This window comes from Melanerpes formicivorus, unplaced genomic scaffold, assembly GCF_026170545.1.
Source record: "Melanerpes formicivorus ecotype bairdi unplaced genomic scaffold, bMelFor1.0.p_v2 SCAF_153, whole genome shotgun sequence".
In the NCBI taxonomy this organism is placed as follows: Eukaryota; Metazoa; Chordata; class Aves; order Piciformes; family Picidae; genus Melanerpes; species Melanerpes formicivorus.
In genome coordinates, this window is record NW_027142505.1 from 202,852 (window position 1) to 220,940 (window position 18,089).

General features: G+C 40.3%; 1 protein-coding gene across 1 annotated transcript in view; it reads left to right on the forward strand.

Annotated features, from left to right (window-relative positions):
* Window positions 1–431: 431 nt before the first annotated feature.
* LOC137456983 (interleukin-1 receptor accessory protein-like 1) overlaps window positions 432–18,089 on the forward strand; it is a 437,962-nt gene continuing 420,304 nt past the window's right edge. The window contains exon 1 of the mRNA XM_068168677.1: window positions 432–611. The gene's annotated coding sequence lies outside the window, so the exon portion shown is untranslated. The remainder of the gene's footprint in view (window positions 612–18,089) is intronic.

The window sequence follows — 18,089 nt, forward strand, 5'->3', positions numbered from 1 at the left end:
CATTTGGAGATATTTTTTTCTCCCCATCGCTTCCCCTCCACCTCCTTTTTTTTTTTTTTTTTTTTTTTTTATTTTCTTGGAGCGGTGAAAAAGGTGCTAGGACCCGGCAAGCAGCCTGCCCTCCTCGCCCCGCAGCGCTTTCCCCACAGCCGCCCAGCGCCAGGAAACCCCGCTGGACCGCCGCTCACCGGATACCAGTGCACGGCAGCCCGGACCCGGCCTTCGGCGGCGACGCGCTGGGCGCGGAGCTGGGCGCGGATCTACCCGCGGGCGGCGCGGGGGGCCCCAAGGCCGGCCGCCCCCTCCTCTCCCCCCACCCCTCGCCGCACCTGGATGGTTCCTCCCGCCGGCGACGCGGGCACTTTCTGAACTAGGAAGGAAGGGGCGACTCGGGGAGGTGGGAGGGGGGCCGCCGAAGTCTGTATGGAATTACCTGCGCCCGCGGCGGAGCTGGCAGCGGTGGATGGATGGGCGACGCGTCCGCGGCACTCGCGGCCAGCTCAGCCCCAGGAGTAAACACGGGGCTTCTCCGGCCGAGTGCGCAGTGTGGTGACCGGCGCTCGCCTCGCTGACTGATCGCACCGGAGGGATATTTCGGGAGACTCCTGTGGGTAAGGTCATTTTATCCAGGCAAAAGCCCGGCATTGCTAAACTTGGTGGCGTGTGATGGAAATGGGTACTTTCGGGATTGCTGCATTACCCTGATGCGAGGGGCTCCAGCCGGTATTGGCAGTTGAGTGGAATAACTGCAGTAGGTCTTCTGGTGAGTGCTTTTGGAGATATAAAAAAAACCCCAAGATGATATTACAAACCTCCCTCTCTATTCTTGCACTCTCTGGATTTGGGAGAGTACTGTAAAAGCAAGGAGTCTTTCTTTTCCCCTATTTTTTTTAATTTATTTTTTTTTTCCCCCGGGTTGTAATATTTTTGACTGAAAAGGGTATGTGTAAAGAAACTCTCCATGACGGAATCTATTTAATAAGAGATAGGATCCCATCCCCTGGATGAAACAAATGTTTCCAACTCTGTGCAGCATTCTGCTGCATTTCATAGCTGCAATGGAGGTAGAGAAATCTTGCTTTTCAAGTTGTTAAACTTCAAGGTGGTGATCGTTATTGATCGTGGTACAGTGCTGTGGTCGTAAGGAGGTTAAATGCCACCGGTAATTTGGGATTCCAGCTGTCCCTGCAAGGAAATTAGAAACTGAGGGACAGTAAAGAAAAAAAACCCGTCTCGATAGTAGAGAAATATCATAAATTTCACTAGCCTGAACATCTCTCATCCACCTGCTCTTATAAAATATTCTTTTCACCCAATAACTTGCCTACTGAAATCTCAGACCACGTGTATGGGAGTTGAAGATTTGCAAACAGAGATGCTATCTTCGGTATTTCATACATATATGCATCTGGCTGAGGGACTGTGTGTGAATTAATTCCTCTGTTAGTTGTGGTGTGAAGCGAGACAGGGAGAGAAGGGAGAGAAAGGAGAGAAAAGATCATCTTCTTAAAAGCAGAAGCGAGCAAGGGAACCACTTGAGCCTTTAAAGATTTAAAGGGATCCAAGCAATGCACACTGGAAATCTTTCTCTGCAAAATCACTTTTGATAGAGGAATCGGGGAAGGTTGAGGGAATCGATAGTGATGACGTTGTGCAGTGCAGTTCACTGCAATGCTAAAGTTATATTGTGTGTGAGAGAATATATACCCTTAACGTACAGCTGGTGGGTTAATGCATAATGGATGGAAGCAGATATGCAGATTTATCTGTAGGAAGATGGATGTATTTGTGCGAAGACGGCGATTATGTAACTTGATTACATCAGTGGCATCAGTTGCCGATAGTGGAATAATATCCTCATGTAGCGTATTGATCGCTTGGGTTAACTTTGTAGTGCTCCCGGCAGCGGGGGATGGCGACCTGGGCAGAGGAGGGGAGATCCTTGCTCAGCTCCTGACGAGGGAGGGGATTGCCTCTTGCAGGCAGCCTTTGCATCAGTGTGCTCCTGGCGGAGTTTCCCCGGGACAGGGAGTTCACGAAGGAGGAGACTGCTTAGTTGCTATTTCAGCCACACCCGCAGAGAGGGCTCCAGAAAAGCCCCTGCAAAGCTCACAATGGTCCCATTGAGAGGATCCGGCTCCGTGCTCCTCTGCAAGGTCACACGGCAACCTGGGACTTCAGTGCATGGCAACAGCTGAGTGGAGGAAGAACAAACCAAAATTAAAACTGATTCTCCTCCTCGCTCGCTGTTGCCTACCTCCGAACACGTCGTTCTGCTGACCCTTCTTCCAGTGCTCGAGGCAGAGCTGGTGCCGTTTCTACCTGAGTGTGTGTGGCGCTTAACATAGGGTTGGCTCTCTGGGTGTGCAATGCCTGCCTTGCAGCTTTAGCTGCATGCTGCTTCGGTATTTTAGAGTACAGCATGACTGACTTCAGAAAGGAAAAGTATACTGAGATGTAACAGCCTAATCTACCTGTTACATTTACAGGGAACTCAAAAGGTGGTCCATTATCACAAGTATCTCAGAAGTGAGTAGGTGAAGAGCAAGGGTGTGACAGGAGTCCAATCAATTTACCTCTGATGGACTATTTTAGCAAATTATGCACAAAGGTAACAATATCAGGATATACTTTACTATCCATTTAAGAATCATAAATCATTATTCCTATCTGCTGAGGGGAGAGGGGGGAAGAGAACTTGAAGACAGATAAGCTTGATGCTGGGGCCTCATACCTCTAACAGATGCATTCTCTGAAAAATATAAGCATGATGAAATCTTAATTCAGATGAAATGAGTGATTTTATCATCACTGGCCTACGTCCTTCCCCGCTTCACTCTGAATTTATTCTAGCAAAATTTTACACTAAAGTTCTCTTCTGTTAAGAAGGGGTGAAGGCAGAGTGGGTTTTACATCTCTTGATAAACATGATCATCACACACTGCATTTAATATGCTATCAAACTCACAGTAATTTTACCATGGAACCAGCCTGAAAAGTCATTTTCCTTGAAAACATCACTATTCTAAAGCTGGTTAACCATTAATTCATGACTATTTTTGTATTTCTGGAGGATCTGTCTGCGCAAGCACTAATAAATCCTGCAAATGTAGTTTAGAGTTTGACATTCATAGAGTATACTGAGTAAACTGGGAAAAAAGGATATGAAGTTAACTCTGTTTCCATCCTTCAGGGGTCAGAATAACACTATGGCAACTCCTGTGCATTGCTACAGCTCTCAGAATTTTCAGAAATGTCCATGGCATGCTCTGTTCCACCACACATAATTACTGGCATGCTCTTTCCATTTAATTCCTTCTTGTCACACACACAGGCTACACACCTGTACCCATCCGTCTGAAAGGGATGCACTGTTGTCTGCAGCAAGTGCTGCAGAGCTGGTGCTGTAGAAGAGTAGGCATTGACAATGTGGGAATACATCACATAGTGCATGAAAACTGGCATGCAGCATGCGAGGACTGGCAAATTCAGGGTAATAGAGAATGGCAAACAACTGAGTTTTGTTCATAGATTAATTTCATTGTTCTAGTTAGCAATACCCAATTGGTAAAAATAGAGGGTTTCAGCTCCGGTGCAATATCCGTTCAGTTTACACCAAATATAGCTCCTTTGAGAGGAAACTTTTCTTGCTGAAGTAAAACTGTAAATCACTCGGACAAATGAAGAGAAAATGTGAAGAGAAATATTTACATAAAACCTTCCCAGGCTCCAAATCTCAGACCACTGAAATCAGCGAGAGTTTTTCCACCCACTCCTTGCTAGTGCTGGGAAGCTGACTTAAAGAAAACAGTAGTGCATGAAGAATAATCCCAGTGCCTGCCTTTGAAAGAGAAAGCTTCTGACTCTCCTTATCACTAAAAGCAGTACACATGCTGTACTGCTGATAGGGAGATTTGAAATATTTGGGGCAGATCTTAATGAAGCTTTTTTACTTTTCAGTGGTATTCTTGTAGTGTATTCAGTGTGCTTTCTGTGGCTATTGTGTTGAATCCATGTATTGGGAAACAAAACAAAAAATGAGTAACAGAGTGATGTGTAGAAGTGTTTAGGTATGCTTTTCTGTTTCATAACAGCTATGATCTTTAATGTCTGGGAATCTTCTTACTTTTATACTGCACACTACATGATAATATATAGCAATTGAAACATCCAAGCTCTGATTAAGATGATTAAAAACTAGAAACTTATCTAATGGTGCTGAAGTTGTAAAGTTTAATTGTAATGGCACCATGTGCACAGCTATGTAGATAAGATTGTCTCAGCATTTCTGTTATAAACCTCTAACTTGTTGCCATCCATTGTGTTGGAGGTCCATGAAATAAGAAGAATTGACAGGAGAGACTGTAGTGGTTGTTTTGGGTTACCATCATGGCCTGTCAGGCCAGTATTCCATGCATTAATCTTCAAGTCTTTACATGCACATCTATAGTAGCACCAAAGCAGCCATTATGCTCTATCACTTCAAGTGTATGTTTGTTTCATTTTAAAATGTAATTAAATGTGCAACAATGGACCACAGTGACTCAGGAGGAATCACTTAACTGCATCATTTCATGCATTTTTATATTGCTTTCATATTCTCAAGATGAAACCAGATGAAATGCAGCAATTAATTTTATTTGTGATAGCTTAAAATCAATGCATATTTGGAAGAAAACTTTTTTGGAGAGGGGAAGAGGAAAGAATGAAGGTGAAAGGTTATGGGGTTTTAATGTTAATGTTCAACCTTACCATGTTCCTCTAAGGCAGTCACATATGGAACTCCATCTACTGCAAAAGGGGAAAGTCCTGTATTGTTTGCCAAAGCTGTGTGAGATCAGGGCAAAGAAATCAGGTAGTCCCAGATCTCTCATTTTAGTGTTAAGTTCTCTGTTTTCTAGGTCTCACTGTATCTGTGTATTATAGGCACTCTTAGGTAATTGCATAGTATTAAACAGTATAGTATTTATGCCTCGATAACTAGGCCTGAATAAATGAACCAAGGATATCACCTTTACTGCCTTCTGTGCTTAGAAATACCATATTTATTAGAACAGCACACAGAAATGACAGTGGTCATAGCATCAACTGCATCAATTACCCACACAGAGTTTTTGATTTGGCTTGAAGGAGAATGGGAGAAAATGAAAATATTTAGATTTTTGCCAACATGGTAGATATTATATTTTCATCTTATTTTTAGTTTTGGCCATAATATAGAAAATGCTCAGTGTAGCTTCTGAACAGAAGCACAGAAGCCTGATTCATGCACTAGGAAGACAGTTACAATCTTCACAAATCTATATATACAGCAGGCAGCCAGGGGGTAGTACGACTTGGCGAATGGATGGCTAGTGGTGTCAGAAATTTTTCTGTTCTCTGGTCCTTCACAGCTGTCCTCAATGAATACTCCATTGTAAAAGAGGAAGAAGATGGAAGATAGCAGAATGGGTTAAAGAGGGAGCAGAAGCACATTTACAGGCACTGGTGATGCAGCTCCTGTCTCTTCAGAGATGGGTTATATTTCTATATGCCTTTTGTCCATTTTATCACTAATGAGACCCAAATGCTAAATGCTATTGCAGTTCTTGACTCCTAGTGCTCTACTTTTTGAGGGATTCTTAAACTCTTTTGTGTGAGGGTCACCACCTTTCTGTTTTCATGCATGTTTCCAGTTGCACAATGAGTCTGTGATCTCTGTTGAGATAATTTGAAGTGCTTTTCTGTAAAATAATAAATTAGTGTCAGGAACAATGTTTCCTGTTAGCTAACTTAGAAAAGATAGATCATTTACACAAATCAGTTTTTCCTCTGACAAAACACAAATCATTGGAATTTCCAGCAAAAGTGTCACAATGCTCTTCCAGGACTGGCTTTCAGGAAGCTAGTGCAACTTCTGTGTAAAACCTCTGTCGTCTCAGTTTCACCTGTTAAGTTCCACTTAATTGTGTGCTTGGACTGTCAAGAGCAATTTCAGTAAACTCAATCCCAGCCAGGAGATTAGACAGTTTGAAGGAATATGAAGTGATAAAAGCGTGTATCAGTATAATACATAGGGAAAGGCTTTTTCTGGTGAGGTTATGAGGAAGTTTAACTGGCATTGGTCTGCCTGCATACCCAGATCAGACTGAGAATTGCTGTATCTGAACAGTGTAAGGAGCCAGCCCTCATGTTCATCTGTGCCTATGTCCATTTGACAGCGCATCTCTAATGGATTTGACTCTGGATCATACTCCTCAAGGGTAATTTCTACACCAAGAAGATCTGTCGGTATGATGAAAACCTTGGGATGGAGCCACTGTGTCTGCTGAGGGATGTTTAGCTAGGATGCTTGAGGTGGCACTGATCCCTGGCAACAGTTTTAATCCTGTGTCTGTCAGGTTGCTGTTCAATGTACAGAATTTCAGGATGGCAGCAGAGCACAGCTGTTATTGTATAGCACCTTGGCATTCTAGCATCCTCGACTTCTCTTTAATGCTTTCTGGCAGTCTTCGCTCAGATTTTTTTTTTCCTTTTGCAGGAAATCTTACCTTTGCTCATTTTACAGTAACTTAATGGCAAAGGAAGGATATTGAGGTGCTGGAGCATGTCCAGAGAAGGGCAACAAAGCTGGTGAAGGGCCTGGAGCACGTGCTTATGAGGAGCATCTGAGGGAGCTGGGGTTGTTTAGCCTGGAGAAGAGGTGGCTGAGGGGAGACCTCATTGCTCTCTACAACTACCTGAAGGGAGGTTAGAGCAAGGAAGGGTTGGTCTCTTCTCCCTGATGACAAGTGACAGGACTAGAAGGAATGGTTGCAATCTGGGCCAGGGGAGATTTAGGCTGGGTATTGGGAAATATTTCTTCATAGAGAGGGTTATCAAACGTTGGAGTGGTCTGCCCAGTGCAGTGGTGGAGTCACCAACCCTGGGGGTGCTCAAGCAGGGTGTGGACCTGGCGCTTAGGGGCATGGTTTACTATTGACCCTTCAATGCTGGGTCGAGGGTTGGTCTGGGTGATCCTTGAGGTCTCTTCCAACCAGATACATTCTGTGATTCTGTGAAATGCATAGCATTTCCTTTTTTGGCAAGTTGTATGCATAGTGGTGATGTGTGTGTACATCTATGTATCAATCTATCAGTAAGATCTGCATATTTATTATACATGGAGATTTTATTCTATTGAACATCTATTGAAACTGAGAAGGCCTGTCAGTTTTCCTGCTGGACATTTATTTGGTGGTATCTCATAGCTGATGTGCTTATACCTGCATTAGATTAGATTTACTGACTGGCAATGTCTTTCTGTGCATACATATATAAATATATCGTTATGTGCACACATGTGCACACACATATCCCTGTGTTGGCATATGAATACATATGCATTTTCTCACATACATACAGAGAAGAAAACTGAATGCCAGCCACAAAGAGAAAACACTCTAGTTACTTACGCCAAATGTAGGAAACATAGCATGATTCAAACATATCACGAGATGGTAGTTGCTTTTGAGGGTTGATTTAGTATTATTTTTTTTTTAGTGATCTGTAAATGCAGCTTATCTGAAAACAACAGGTTTATTTTGGAATACTAAAACTAAAACATATTTTGGAGAGGCTGTCAAAGAACAGTGGTCTGGGCTATAATGGGCTGACTGGGGAGGTGGTGGAGTCACCGTCATTGGAGGTTTTCAGGAGGAGACTTGATGGGGTGCTTGGTGCCATGGGTTAGTTGTTTAGGTGGGTTGGATTGGTTGATGGGTTGGACACGATGATCTTGAAGGTCTCTTCCAACCTGGTTTATTCTATTTCTATTCTATTTCTATTCTATCAGTTATTTTATAAATAAGCATGGTGACACCTTGGAAGGAATCTGAATGTTTCCTGTGTACTGCTCCAACAGAACAACAGATACTATTGTCAATCTCATGTCCGTTGTTATGGAAAAACTCGAGCAGAGTATTTGCTTAGTTTGTAGCTGAAGAAAACTTGAAATATGGTAAAAGGAATGCAAAACTTTGTTAAGTATTTCTTGTGTAATGTTTGCTTTGCCAACTGTTGACTCTCATACTCAGTCTGCATACTGTGTCTGCCTTTCCTTGGTCACTTCCTAGCTAGAAGTCTATTAAAGGAATAAAAAAGGACCGGAAAGTGACAGAAAAAAAGAAAACACTTGTAGATCTAAAGATTCCCATCTGAAGAAAGGGATGAAGGTTTTCTATTATTCAGAAAAAAAGAAGATAGGATATAGGGAGAAGAGAGAATAGAGTGGGGAATAATGAAGGCTATTGAAAGCTACTTTGGGTTCTCTTCTGTACTGTTTTCCTAAAAACCAGTAACATTACATTGTGACAGATCTGAAATGAACTTTGCACAGTTCATTCAGATTTTTCATCTCTTACTTGCAAGGATACAGTGAAGAAAAAAGGTTTAGTAGAATAGAATAGCTTGAGTAAGTCCACAAATAACACTGACATTTTTAAATTTTGCTTTGCAGCAGATAGGTAAAATTATCAGCCTGTGTAACAGACTTAGTTACAGTGTAATCAATAGATGTGTGCATCTGTGATTTTTGAAGTGTCAAAGGGTGCTCCTCCCAAAGGATTTACAGCTGTCTTCCCTTGGAGTTCTGCTGTCTGACTAGATGGACTGAGTGTGTTCCTGTGAACATAGTTCTTCACTTCATAGTTCTTCCCTATTCATTTTACAAATCTGGCAATTGTACTGCTTAATAAAGGCTTTAGTAGTTCTGACTGGGGTACCTAATTTGTCTAAGTCCTTGTTACTGAAGTCATGATCCAAAACCCACTGAAAGAAATGGAACAGTACTAGACTTGGTAGGTTTTGGATCAATTTCCAGCTTTATCAATTTCCTCTGTTTCTTTTTTTAGTTTCTGTGAAAAAACCTCATGCTGCTCCTTATCTGTAATAGGTTAACATTGACTGCAAACTCCACTAGAGTCCAAGAAGTTTCACTATTTTATTGATAGCATAGTCAGTCCCATTAATTTCCATCATTAAAGGATATGCAAGCCTCATATTTTATCTTTTCATAGAAAAGAATTTCTAGATTCTTGAAAGGTGGTTAGGCCATCATTGGTCTCCAGTCCTTTAAATTGTTATGATGGGAAAATTGTAGCCCTTTAAAAATAATCACTAAAAATAATATGCAGTATTGGTGTATGTCCTGGTTGAGATCTTAATCAAATTGTAGATGTGTTTTAATCTTTAGTTAGATGTGCATGTTCTTCCTATTGCCTCTGTAGTGCTTTATAATGTATGGTCTATTAAAGGACAATCACATGGCTCAGTGGACAGGCATTGTATATTTATGGCTGTTCACTTACAAGGGACCTTCCTTAATTAGTGTTTTGTTAATTGTGTCCATTTGTAGTGGCACTTAATTATTCAGCCTTCCGTATTAGCTGTGTAATGTATGTCTTATATTTCATTCAGCATCCTAAAATTAGTTTGCAGGGTCGCAACGAAGATAGAAATAATTAGGTTAGGTAGCAAAGGAAGATCAGTTCCTACAAAGACTCACACAGCTTGAGGCCCTCTCTATGGGTACTGAAGGGACGGTTGCTTCCAGGCGCAACTGAGAGCTGGATGCTAACTTTAGAATCTGTGGTGTTAACTATAAACTTTCTCCCTTTCTGAGTGGTCCTGATGGAGACAAAGAAACAAGTCTTTAACAGAGAGTTTTAAATACTTTAAGATAAATAAAAATCCAATTATTGATGAGTGACATTTAATTCCTGTTACTGCTTTACTGTACTACTTCTCTATGAATGCTATTTAATAAAATTAATTTGAAGGTATTAGACCTCCATGGCCTGAGAAATCAATCCCTTTCAGTAGCTGCAAATATTTCCTCTATGTAAAACTTGACTAAGTTTATCTGTGATTCAGATTTCTGTCCCCTAAGCTCTGTCAGACAAAACCAACTCCTGCCGTTTTGCCTTTGTAAGTGCTTTATCTCTTTATAAAAAACCCTCTTTGTTTAAGATTTGTGGTGCTGGTTTGAAGAAGAGTTAATGTCAATTTCTTGTCCTTAGCTTGGGGGAAATTTAAATTTCTGCTGGCCAGTGAGACGCATGGGAAGTATTTGCTTTCCTCCAGACAAAAGATATTTCCATGTTGGTTAGAGTGATTTATTTATTTATTTACTTACTTACTTATGTTATTTATAGATTTAGGGAAGAAAAAAAAATATAGATTTAGGGAAGAAAAAAATTATATTTTACACATAAAATTTTAATGAAAACATTTTCTGTAGGAAATTAATCAGAGAAGATAATTTCAGAGTAGTTAGTGCAAGTTTTTAGCAGAACAAGACTCAGCTATGGTCTTCAGATTCTAAATAGCACACATATGTCAATAGTACTGTGAGTCATTATTGCTGGTAGTGGCAGGGTCAGCTTCCTGTTTCCTAAATACTAATCAGTCTTTTTAATTTAAGGTTGTCTTACTCTTCTGGACTTGATGATCTTGGGGGTCTCTTCCAAGCTGGTTGATTCTGTGATTCATCTTCTTTTTCCATGCATGTAGCTTGAGTTGATTTTATAAAATATGGATGGGCATAAATCAAAAGTAGCTTGTGTTTTTCCTTTTTGACAGGATTCAGGTGTAACCCATCTAGTTAACAGAACAAAAATATTAATAGTAATAGATCTTTGTGGTTTCTATGTTGAACTTTAACCCCGTGTTTGTTCCTATTCATCAAATCTTAATCCAGTGTTGGAGGAGTTGCTGAAGACTGCTGTTGATCTCACTGTTTAGTGAGAATCTGTAGATTTGAGAATCTATATTTAGGCAGAAAGTTTCTGTTATTTCATGCAGTACATTTGCCTGTCAGTGCAGGGCCTTCACCTGCTGTATGCTCATGGTACAGCCCTTGTCAAGAGCAGCTTCTCCAAAGGGAAAGCCAGAGCAGGGCAGTTCCCATTTTGCCTGGAGATAATTCCAGGAGCAAGGGGATCTCGGGTTTCGTTTACAAAACCTCTGCTCTTTGTTTCAAGTCTCGTTAAGAGAAATGACAACCCAAGCTCAGTGCCATCCTTTGGGTTAATTCCAGCTGACGGCTGTCACCCATGGCCAGACCGCAGAGCTCAGCGGTGATGCCGTCAGCGTTTCCCCTGTCACAGCCGGCCACAGGAGTACAGCCGGCCAGAGGGCTCTGTGCCCAGCCTGACCTGTCGCCTGCAGACTCATGGTCTACATAGGCTTTGTTCAATGCAAGACTTTTTTTGTCTGCTCTGAAGATTGTTTACTTGCTGATGGGGAATAATATTAAGCGAAGCAAGGGTAAACCGATTTCACACAGAAACTTCTGTCGGAGCTCTGTGTTCCATCAAGAATAAGTTTAGAGTGACTCCAGTGAAGCCGTTTCACTTGGCTTGCCAGATCGAGTCCAATATGAACTTTCAACATCATTATTATTGCATTAATTTTAATGAATAAATATCACAGACACATTACTTATTTAATTAACATAGCAAAACTCATTGTCAGTAAGAAAAGAAAGTTATATTGTACAGCAGCTCTAATGTAATCACAAGAGTATGCTGTATGGCTGGGAGAATATAATTTTCTTGTTAAAAACCTTTGATGTTTCTTTAAACATATAAAACCACAGGAAATGTGTAAATAAGGCTTGCCTGCCATCTCAAATTCTTCATATCAGAATGAATCATTGAGCTTCAATCTGTGTTTTTATTGGTATCTTTCAAATAATGCTGATATATATTTATATAAATATATATATGTGTGTGTGTGTGCATATATATGCATAAATATAAGCAGAAGTATACATGTATACACACATATTTTGTTATCAAATCATAGGTATTAATACTGAAAAATACAGCCATAATGCCAGCTCTCATACGCTACCTTTACCATTACTTTTATCTTTGTATTTGCACAGTTAAAGGTCTGCTAACCACAAGAGTTTTGCTTTTCTTGGGCTTTCCTGCCTGGTCCAACTCACTGTTAGACAGAAAAAAAAACTCCTATAGTTTGTCCTCATGAGATTAAACAGCACTGAATTGGACACATCAATACTTGACCAAGACCCACTGCACAAGACCCACTAGCCTGCATGTCTTGTTTAGACCTACACGTGTTTTTCCATCAGAGCTCCTTCATGCATTACCACATCAGCTGGTTCAAAGTTGCTGAAAGTCAAGGAGTCAAGAGGCCTCCAGTCAGCTGAGTGACACTATCTTGACACGTGCAAGAAAGGTTTCTGGTTCTGTGTTAGTCCTGAATTCATAACTCGGAGGGAGTCAATATTTTGTAAAATAGGGGAAGCAGTGGGCAGTGTATCTCACAGATTGGCAGAAGCTGCTCGCTGTGTAGATAGGTTTAGATTACAGTAGGAGTCAATGTTTCAACACATATTTTGGTGTGCTTAATGCCACACTGACACAGACTATGAAAACCTTTGCTTGAAACCAATATATATATATATATATATAGTCAGTCTGTGGTTTACCTAATAAAACCTGAAACCATGAATGAAAATATAAATATAATGTAGTCCAAGGTGCATTGGTGCCAACTGAAACAGGGAAATAAGCACATTTATTGTTTGTCAGGAACTATGGCTCTGTAATCCTTGCTTTTATTATTGATTTTGATTCTGTGATTTTTAACTCTGCAGAATGCTTTCAAATACGCTTTTAACCTTATGCTTTATTGTGACGAGTGAGGGTGGCTGAATTTTCAACCCAAGACAGTTTCCCGTAGTATTATCCTGTATTTTTTTTTCCTACCAAAATCAACATGGCATTGTTATCTTAAATAGGAAACCTTTTTTAATTTTTTTTTTCATCTTTCTCTACAAATGTATAGTCTAAGAGTTATTGCAGGACAAAGGATAATAGTAGAGTAAGACTTACACCCACAAATTTGATTTTATTTTAAGGATTGTCTAGTAAGACTGAAAGAAAAGAAAAAAACCAACCAACCAACAACAACCCCCTCAAAAAGTACACACACACAAAAAAGGCCTGAAGATAAGAGAAGGGAGCATGCTAGGGAAAAAAAAAAAGATAAGTTTCTGTAAGTAGATTTGAAATTAAATTTAGATATGCATTTCTTTAAGTCCATAACTTTTTTAAGTGCAAATTGTCTTCCTGCTTATCTTAGAGGGCAGACCGTGCCTCTTACTATTCAAAGCTTATTTTTAAAAGGTGCCCAATTTCTCCTCAGTCCTTATCAAGAAATACAATTAAACAAGAAGTGCTGTCCAGCAACACGCATTTTCCTTTAGATGCCCAGAAATAGTTAAAATACAAAAGGGGGTGCCATCACTAATTTTAGTATAGAAATAGTACATATACTTCTGTAGGGTTCCATATAATGTAATAAATTGATTATAATTTAGTACATTTTGTAACATGCAGAGTTGTTGGTATTTAACATATGGAATCACTGTTTTCAGCAGGAGCTCGTGTTTTGTTGATATCTGGAGCCGCAGTCCAGTTTTTCTGTTGTATGATGTGTACGGTGCTCTAGCTTTTAAGGTGACTATGGTCTGTAATGCATGCATGAAACAAGAACTGTTTTATCTGTTTCCAAGAGCAAATGGGCACTTTGTTTTTTTACTGAACACTGAATTTTACTGGAAAACTAAGCCATCCTATATTTTACTTGAAAACAGTGATCCTATATTTTATATGCTGTGATATACATTGATTATCTTCACCAATATAGAATTTACCTATTGGTTGAGACATTCTGAATGTCACCAGTTATTGACAGTGATTGTGGTTCATTCATTTCTGCACACATCCCTTGCATTATGTGATGACACCATATTTATGTAGTATGTTGTTCCTGAGATTTGATAACCTGGGTTGACAATTAGCTGTATAACTGCCAGGTAAACTAATGGGAGCTCTGCAATTAGCTCATGTGACTCGTTTTAACAAAGCTCAACTTCTTTCTACAGCCAAATTGTGGACTGGCAAGTGCCTGGTTGACATGGAGTGCATTGAGAGCCCCACAGGGGTAGACACAGGCTCTGCAGATGATGCAGGGTGCTTGGAAAGCTGCAGCAGTAGTCAGCAGAGAACTGCCTCCCCATCTTGTTCAGCCTTGTAGTTACCACATGCTATGTAAAAGCTGGCAGTCATGGGGAAGGCAGCTCTAGGATGAATATTAAGAAAGTATTAGTAATTAAGAAGCTGGGGGATCCTAGGTGTTGGTCAGCGGTATGACTTTGAGTCGATCACATAATCTTTTCTGTTGCACACATCATCCCCAGTGAGAAATCCCAGCCTTCTAAGCCAGTATCAAGTCTCAGCTTAACAACAGCTCCCAGGCAAAGGAGGCAAAGGAGGGGGAGGGGTTCTGTCCCTCCACAGCAACTCTCTGGAGCCAGATGGCCAGGTGCTGAGAAGGAAAACAACATGGTCCAGGCTGTGAGAGCCAGGTGGTGGAGAGCAGTTCACAGCCACAGCCCAGTGCCCTTCTAAAGCAGGTTGGACAGGACTGCAGTGTTTATCATTTGGCCATGGGTCTCTTCTCAGCCACCTGTTGTTGTCCTATCCCTTACTTTTTGCTATTACTGTTGCTGTTTTCTGCAGATTTTTTGTTTGTTTTGTTTTGTTTTGATTGTGAGGTGCAACGCCTCCCCAGTAGGATACTTCATGCACAAAACACATACTAGAAACTACGTGTCCTAGACTGCATGCAGGAATAAGTACAGGGATGGGACAGGGTGAGAGAACATTTCGATAGAAACTGAGCCAAGCCCCATCACTTTGGTTTTAGAGGTGGTCCTTGGAATCAGTTCCTTCCCTCATGTGTTGACTCCAAACAGACACCAGCAATGAACTAACACTGTGCAGTGTATGTAGTCTGGAAACAGTGTAAGGAAGTTTACTTAGGGGCCTCCTTACTTGATAATGCAGGCATAATGCCTGACTTCAGTTCCCAGGAGCAGAATGGGGTGATAACGCTTCACCTTACCGCTCACTGAGGGAATAGATACATTAGAGGCTTTAAGATGTTTAGATACAGTGAGATACAGCTCTGTGTAGAGAGCATAAAAGACAGACTCCTGTCTGAGAAGATGGATGGGTTTCCTTCAGTAAAGCTTAATGCATGCTGTATTCTTCCTCTGAAAGATGAATACTCAAAGGCTCTGCAGTTGTTTGTGGGGATTTCGCTATGCAGATAGTGCTTCCTAGTTATTGCATTGTAGAACTCATGCACATATGAAGGGAAAGAGTGAAATGGAGAAAGGTAATATGACTAAATATGAAAAGCATATTTATTAATTGATCATTTTTATTTTCATGAGAATTAATTAGCTCACTCTTGGCCTCATGCTTTGGAGCTCTGTCTGGATATTTTTGTAAGTTGCCTCTGTCTCTTTATTGCCTTCTGAAAAGCCTCAAAATCCTAGTTCCCATCACTAACATGGTGTCCAGACCAGTGCAGAGCTGTGTGCCTTTTCCCCTTCCTGTTTTGCCCCTGCCAGGACAGATAGGTGTGCACCTGCTGCTCTCCAAGGGATGGCAAATAATTCTCCAGTGTAAGGTCCCATTTAGGGTGTCAATTTGTAGCACAGCTGCTCTTTAGAAGTATCAAGCTACAAAACTTCATGGTCTTGTATATTCCTTTACTGAAACTGTCCTGTCAAAAAAGGGATTGTGAAACAAAGGCTTGGTGAAATGATTCCGTTGCAAACTGAATTGACAGAATTTAACAGAGCCATATTTCTCTTCTGCAGAACTGAAATGCACTCAGCACTCCAGCAGATGATGTTTGTTCAGCAGATTTCATGTAAGGGTGTTATTGCTTTTAAAGGCCAAGCTGGACTTTTTCCACAGCAGATTTTTTATTTTCTTTTATTTTCTTTCCATACATAACTCCATGCAATGACTTTATACAGATAAAAATGTGCATTTGCCTATATCTTAGAAGCTTTTATTGTTAAGTTGTGGAAAAGAATCCTTTTTACCTTGCCCTACCTTGGCAATAGTGTATGCTGTGGGAAGAAGCAGGCATTGTGGTTAGGATTTGGATGGGAATAGGAATTTACATGTTGGTGGATGAATTATTATTTATTTCCATTACAAGATTTCTCATAATCATTTCCCTCTGTTGTGCAGTCAAAACCTGTTCCATACAGCTTACAAGGGATAGAAATTGTATGGGGGCAGCTGGGGAGCACAAGGTAATAACAAAACCATATTGGCAACACTGTTGAGAGTAGCTGTCAGCTACCACTTCCTTCTCAGTTTTTCATAAGCATCACAGTAGAGAAGGGATTTGGAGGAACAGAGGTTGGAGTTCACTGTCTTTTTAGTCTGCTTGAATGATTGAGGAAGGCTATAAAAAGCCATCTTAGGCTTAATTTCGTAGCAGGCAATTCTTAGACAGGGTGTGTCTGTAGGAAGAGCACCAAGATTCTATGATACCAGACCACCTGAGAAAAAAAACAAACAATCCAAGGCTCAGTTTTTATTGGTCTGTTAAGGCAATTAACTTGCTCAAAATCCTGTTGAATCTGTAAGGTGATTTTACCTGTGGAAGAACATTTCTTCATAGGTTTCTGTGAGCCTTTTGGAACTCTGTTGCATAAATCTTTTGCCCCCAGCAGTGAAATCCCAGCATTTTGAATTTAGAAACCAAAATTAATGTATCACTGAGGGGAAGTAAACATAATTTCATATTACATAGTATTCAAGAGTGTTTAAACAAAATATTTGGGCTTTTAGTTTGACTTTAGACTTCTGACCTCTTATGGGTAAGTTTTAATGTCTTTGAATTTGAAGGATATGTAACTTTAAATTAAGACTGTGTGGTGTTTTCTTTATCATCAGGAGGTCACATGATCTAATGGAGGGTGTCCCTGCTGACTGCAGGGAGGTCAGACTAGATGATCTCTGGAAGTCCCTTCTGTCCTGAACCACTCTGTGATTCTATGATTCTATGATACCAAATGAAACGCCTTATGACAATCTAAATTGAGTGTATCATTATTATTACCTTTATGAGCCAGAAAGAATTAACTGAATTGTGAATATTGCTCATAGATCATGATGTCTGCTTCTGAAAAAAAAAATACATTGACCTATAAATTGTCCACCAATAGCCATCCTCAGACTAGACGCGAGTTACTAAAAGAAATTTGTAGAGAGATGTCTTCTGAATGATGGGTCTTTGCATAGCAAAGCTGAGTAAGCAGGCTATTCTAAGTCCCTCTTTAAAGCTGGGATTTTTTTTTTAGATCTTTTTAAAAAATGCAGTTTTCTATTTCTAGTATGAATTAACATAATTCACATACGAGATATATTTAATTTCTTCTTTTTTTTTCTGTCTAGTTATTTCCATGTAAGACAGGACACTGGTGGAACATGTACTAAACACCACGTGAATTTATAGATGCATGTTCCTAGTGCCACATTAATTTTAACCCAAATGCAATAAAACTGCTCAGCAGATGAATGATTCCTGGAACATGTTATCTTTGTATTTGTATTTTAAGATTTATTTTGCCATGATTCATAAAATTTAATTGCAAACTGTTTTATAAACCCTATCATTTTCTACTGAGGATATAGTCCAGTTCTGAATATATGTACCCATTCTTAGGAGCAGAGGACAGCCGTATTGTTATGCAGTCCCTACTCTCTCTTAAAACAGTTTCCTCTTGGATTCATCCTACTCTGGTTTCTGTTTTCAAGGCCAAAGTAATTGCTGGACAGCTCAGATTTAGTGTGGTTTAACTGACATAGCTTTTCTTCCAAATCAAGTATATTTCCTGATGGTATACAGAAGGAGATTCTCTGTGTGACCTGGTATAGGTGATCCTGCTCTGGCAGGGGAATTGGACTAGATGATCTTTTGAGGTACCTTCCAGTCCCTAAAGTTCTGTGATTCTATGATATTTATCACAATGAGCAAGCCAAAATAATCTATTTCAGTTATACTTCTATTTCCTTTACGTCCTTTATGTCTTTGTACTTGCGATCCGAGAATGCTGGCCAGAAGACTCTGCATTATGCCAGAATAGGTCTCGTTGGTGCCGTATGCAGTAGCTCTCCCACATAACTGTCTTAAAATACATACTCTAAATTTGCAGCTAT